We start from the raw sequence: 5,992 nt of genomic DNA, 5'->3' as shown, positions 1-5,992 counted from the left end.
AGTGCCCTCACGAATGGAGTCTACGGGGTAGCCATACTCATCCCTAACAGTGCAGAGGATTGTTTCTGTCTTGATTTTGTCGGTGCGTATGTACATCTTGTAAACAACACCCCATGGGTCGCGATTTCCCTCGAGACTGACAAAGTCAGTCTGCGATTCTCGATTTGTCTTCCTGATCAGATTGTGGTAACTCTTGGTTAGGTCGCGATAAGCCAACAACCTGAGAGCGCGCCGTGCTGGCCGTTTTTCGGCCTGGAACCGTCTTCTGAAACGCATTACCTTGCGTTCCAGAAGACTAAGTTCCGCAGTCCACCACGGATGCAGCTTGCTGAGCCACCTTCTACGAGGCATAGACGCATCACATGCTTTTGTGAGTGCTATCGTCATGTCTCGTGCAAGTTCCTCCACATCAGTTCTCTTGTCAAGGGGGACGCCAATGAGTGGGCCTAGACCGTCAGTAAGGGTCGCCACAAAGACGTCCCTCTTGACCTTCTTGGTATTATACCTGGTGGGGCGGGGGCTATCTGTCCGCACACCAAGTTGCCTGGTGTTATAGATCTTAAGTTCGATCAGCATGTGATTACTAGTGACAGCATCCGGGCGGACCGTCCAACCAGAAACGAAGGGGAGTAAACTCCCAGTGACCAGCGTGATATCAATACCCGTGGTGCCCCTCATGCCACTGAACGTCGCCTCGCCACCACGGTTCAGCAGATGAAGATCGTGCTCGCCAATGAAGTCCTCCACTAGTTCACCCCTGTCATTAGTGAGAGGGGAGCCTCAGAGGACGGACTTAGCATTGATATCAGCACAGATCATCACCTTACTGCCCCGCAGGTGGCGAAGGACGCGAGCGAGATGGTCTAGGTGATATAAGGTGGGATCCGAGTACTGAAAGTATGCAGTGACTGCGTAGAAGGACACAGTGGAACTGTGGACCTCCACGCAGGCCACATGCTGACTGCTCAGATGGTCGAGCAGAGTCACGCCAGTACGCTCGTTATAGGCTAGGACTGAATTTTCCGGTTATGACTGCCATCTGCGACTTGTTGATCTTTTTCGTATCATCAAGGCGGAAGGCAGCTATATCCCTCTCAATCTTCATTGCCTTGGCTCAGAGGCTCTCCAACGAAACCTCAGACGCTGGCAAGGATGGCGCCGAAAAGGACGGGGGCTGGGCAGTTGACGCCGGAGCAGCCGGCGTCAAGTGCGATCTTGCATGCCGTGAGGGAGTGTTAGAAGGCGCTTCTAGCTGCCTTCTCTTCCCCCTAACCTGCACGGAGGTTTCCTCATCTGTAGTAGGGGTTGTCGGTGCCGAAGTAGCGGCGCCGCGCCGACCCCCCTGTTTCACGCGAAGGCGTTTACGCGTGAGTGGAGGACTATTCAACCCTTCCGCAGAACATATCTCCATGTCGCTGAACACACCCTGGTCGGATTTGACCAGAGAGGTGGTCTCACCGCACTGGAAGCGGACTTCTTCGCGTCGGCAGAGTCTACCGGCAGCGAAGCAGCCAATGCCGGCACACGAGATAGCCCCGCACTCCGTGGCACATGTCCCGCGAGACCCTCAATGGAATCGCCCGGCTTCGCATATATGACGACGCGAGAGGAGTCTCCCATCGTGGCAAACGCTGCAGGCGACTTGAGTGGTCGCGCGGGATTAGCTGAGTTGACTTCGCGATTTTCACGCGAAATAAAAGTCGGTTCCACCCCAGACTCTTCCAGTACCCTCGGGGGGCCACTTGGGTCACTTCTAGAGGGGGCACCGAAAAAAATTTCTTTGCCCCCCCCCACCCCCCAGGGGGTCGGAATGGCTTTCTGTTTACTCCCGCACCAATAACGACCGTTTCCACGCTAATTTGGCTGCCGGGACCGAAGGGGGCGCAACAGTCGCAGTGGGCCGCCAGTAAGAACACTCGCCGCCATGACGCTTTTGTTTCGTCAGTTTAATAACTGGAATTTTGCCGACTAAACTTGTTTCTGGAAGAGCCTGGGCCGAATCCGCCTCCAACAACGAATATTTATTGGCAAGGGGAAGGGGGGAGTTAACAACACCTTCCTCGCTACCCCCGCAACGGGCTGCTCTGGATCCATTAACAATCTCAAAGAATTGTTGTCGGTTCTGGTACCTACACTTTGTTGTAGACGGTCGGGTGGCTTCTTTGCTGCAGGATCCGCCATCCTGCACACGGGAACTCCACACAGCACGTCCGCACGCCACGACGTCTCGAATGCAACTAACAGATAGGGACACTTTAGTGTATTTCGAGATACAAGTATGTACGACTCCATAATCCCGAGGGACAAACGCCGCTCCTTCTTACAAGGGACTCAGAAACCCTGATCTACATCTAGCAGAACCGTCGAGCCAGTGGAGTCGGGTAGCTCTAGCGCTCAGCCAGACTCCGGCGGAGACGGTTTTGGAAAAATTACTTGCTAGCTTTGCAGAGGAACTGTTTAAAAGTTTCATTGCGAAGCCAGATCAAGCTGAGAGGACCTAGGCGCTTCTTTCGGGGACAGTAGATTAGCCCCTTACAGGTACACGAATGGACCTGGAAGAGTTATCAGCGGGGACCACGTGGAGGTTTATACTCTAAGTTTTTATCTCCTCAACAAAATGAGGGGGGAGAAACTTCGTCTGCACTAGCGTAAGTTGAGGCAAACACTAGTGCGAAGCACCCGGGAGCGCAGGTTTCTCGGCCTTTGAGCCGGGGTGCTGCAACCAGCGCTTTTCCGCACTAGCGTAGGACGATGCGAACGCTAGTACTAAGCACCAGCAGATCCAAGTTGCTTGGTCAGACAAACCGAGTGCTGCAACCTGGGTTTATTTGCATTAGCGTAAATTGAGACGAACACTAGTGCTGGGTCACCCGAAAGCGCAAAGTGCTTGGCTGCACAGGCCGGGTTCTGCAATTTGCGTTTGTTCGCACTAGTGTAAGGCGATGCAAACACTGGTGCTTAGCACGAGATAAGGACAGGCTGCTCGGTCATGCAAACCGCGTGCTGCAGCCTGAATCACCTTGGGGCACAGATTGCGCGGCCGTGAAGGCCGGTTTCTGCAATCTGCGTACGTTTGCGCTAATGTAGTTGAAATGTAACATTAGTGCTAAGCACCTGGAGGCACAGATTGCTCTGCCTTGAAGGCTGGGTGCTGCAGTCTGCATTTGTTCGCACAAACGTAAGTAAAGTCAAACATTAAGTGCTATGCACCAGATTGTGCAGATTGCTCGGCCCTGGAAGCCGGGTGCTGCAGAATGCATTTTTTTCACACTAGCGTAAGACGTATCAGACATTAGCGCTAGGCACCGGAAAGCACAGGTTGCTCGGTCGTTCGGACCGGGTGCTGCAACCTGGATTGTTAACTCTGGTTTTCACGATTCATTAACGGACTCTTCCCTTCCCATTAAAGCACAGAACTTCCCGCGCGAAGTCGGCAAATAGTTGAAACGTATCTTTTCTGACAAGTGCTTTCACTGTGCCAGCTTCGAGTCCCAGGTTACCTAGAAGTTCAAGAAGGGCAACCCGTTGTGGACTGAATGTTTCGCATTCGAAAATTATGTGTTGAACTGCCTCAACCTGCCTACACTCACATTCGGCATTTTCAGTCAGATTGCGCTCAAAGAGCTTTGATCTGATTTCACCATGACCGGTTAGTAGTTGCGTGGTGAAAAAATCAGGTTTGATCCAGTGCGACCTAAGCCTATAATGGACACGCTCGAAGTAAAGCTTGGTCACTGCCCCTTTTGTGGAGGAGGACCACCTCGTTTGCCAGATATTGAGCGCTTCTCTTCGGATGGACCATTTTGTCCGGTTGTTTAGATTTTCTCTTCGGATGGAGAGGTTCCCTATTTCAACATTTCTCTCCTTCCGTAGGTTGTAGAGAGCTTTCCGTTCTTCTAGAGCGATATCAATTGGAAGCGCGACAGCTACTACGCAAGCTGCGTCATAGGACACAGTGCTGTGAGCCTTGATGACCTTTTTAAGGACGCTAAGCTGCGAGGATTGCAGTGCCTTCCTTGGACTCAGTTAGTAGGTCTGACCAGCCGGATACTGCGTACACGGCTATTGGCAAGTATAGTCCGAGGTAAATGGTACCCATTGCTGTGTACTCGAAGCCCCACGTTGCTTTCGCTACCCTACCCGAAATGAGAGCGAGCAGGTCATCAGCGTAGGCAAAAACGTCTTCACCGAGAATTTCAGTAAGGCGCTTAAGAAGGCCGTCAAATGTTAGATTCCAGCATGTTGGGCCTAAGACAGAGCCCTGCGGGCGCCCTTTTGACACCTTTTTCGAGAAACTGTCTGATTTATGCAGGAGTGTAACGTGCCTATCGTCAAAATAGTCGGAGATTACTCCGTATATATTTCTAGGGCAATTCCTCTCTTTCAGCTCCTGAAGAATGAGCGGCCACCATACATTGTCAAAGGCACCAGAGATATCGAACAGAAGCCCCACGACATAGGTCTCTCCGTGGGTTGAAACCCTTTCTCGAAAATTGACAATGGCATCCTCCGTTGATCTGCCAGGTCTAAAACCATATTGACAGTCCGACATCAGCTGTGATCTCAGGACGCTTGATTGAAGCCGCTTAAGGAGTACCCGTTCAAAGAGTTTGCCGATAACTGATAGTAGGCAGATGGGCCGATATGATTTTACATCACCCGCGTCCCTGTCCTCGCCTTTAAGAAGAACCCTAATCGAGCCCTGCTTCCAGGTTTTTGGAAAAACGTCAAATTGCAAACAGCCATTGAGGAGACGCACCAGATGGGCACCAATTATTGGCCAGGCCTTCTTCAAGATCTTGACCTCGATTCTGTCGAGACCAGGAGCTTTTCCGTTCTTTAGAGTTTTGAGGATCTTACGGACTTTCTGCGCAGTAATTTCAGGCTCATTTTCCGTGTCCTGTGCAGTTGCACCGAAGTCTCTGACATACATTTGCTCTGTGGTCTCGGTCACAGGATCGTCATCAGGCGCCAGGGTGCGAAGATACTCATTTGCCGTCTCCTCAAGGGAGCTGGTGCAACCGTTTATGGTTCTGATGGTGCTCAGCACCGTTTCAGTGCGAAGACGTTCAGTCTGGAACTTATAAACATAGGTCAGCAAATTTCTCTACCACCTGTTGTTTCAAAGAGGTTTCAAAAATCTCCTCATTCATATTTTTTACTAGGAATCTTGTTGAGGGGGGAGTGGGAGTTCCGGGTTCCTTCGTAAAGCGTATGCCGATGTCGATAACTCTGTGGTCACTGGAAGTCCAGCCAACACGGACAATCCAAGACCCAATAAGTGGCATCATAATGATGTGGTCAAGGTGACATCAATCCATGATTGCCCATTTACAGTCTGGAAGGTTGGTGGCTGGTGCGAGTCATTTAAAGTCATTTAAGACACTTACTGTGCACGATGGTGTTTGTTTTTTCGGCGGCATTGTCACTTTGATCGAGAACTGCCGGGGGCCGATTCCACGTGTGAAGTTCACATCTGCTCAATATTACGACTGGATTAAGTGAAGGATCACTAGCAATCTGAGTCAAATTTTTTTTATATTTATTATGAATTTATCCATATTGTTATTGTGTTTACTGCGGATCTAAAATACACAGGAGGGCGGTTACCGCTTACAACCTCCAGGAGAATATAATAATTTTATACCGGGTAGTTTGGCCCCCAACCTCACATCCGCCTCCGTTCAAAGACAGAGTTTTAAGCCCCTCTGCCAAGCCCACCATCACGGAGGTACAACTAGGCTAAGCTATAAACTTCTTCCCTGGCCCGCCGTACTGTTCCGTATTTGGAAAGAGCCCACGAGTCCACTTCCCCATTTGTACCCCCCTTTTCCAGTCCATACATTTCAATATGACCTAACTTGATTTTTATCCAATTCGGCCTGGTTCAATTTCTCCATTTCCATTCAACCCAACTCGAATCAGCATAGCTTGATTCAGTTCAGTCAATTTTAGTTTAACTTGATTTAATTTGGTTTGAATTAGTTTAGTT

The sequence above is a fragment of the Belonocnema kinseyi genome, unplaced genomic scaffold (genome assembly GCF_010883055.1).
Source record: "Belonocnema kinseyi isolate 2016_QV_RU_SX_M_011 unplaced genomic scaffold, B_treatae_v1 SchBZDm_2769;HRSCAF=3037, whole genome shotgun sequence".
In the NCBI taxonomy this organism is placed as follows: domain Eukaryota; kingdom Metazoa; phylum Arthropoda; class Insecta; order Hymenoptera; family Cynipidae; genus Belonocnema; species Belonocnema kinseyi.
The sequence above is the reverse complement of the archived record's forward strand: the minus strand, read 5'-3'. Positions refer to the sequence as shown.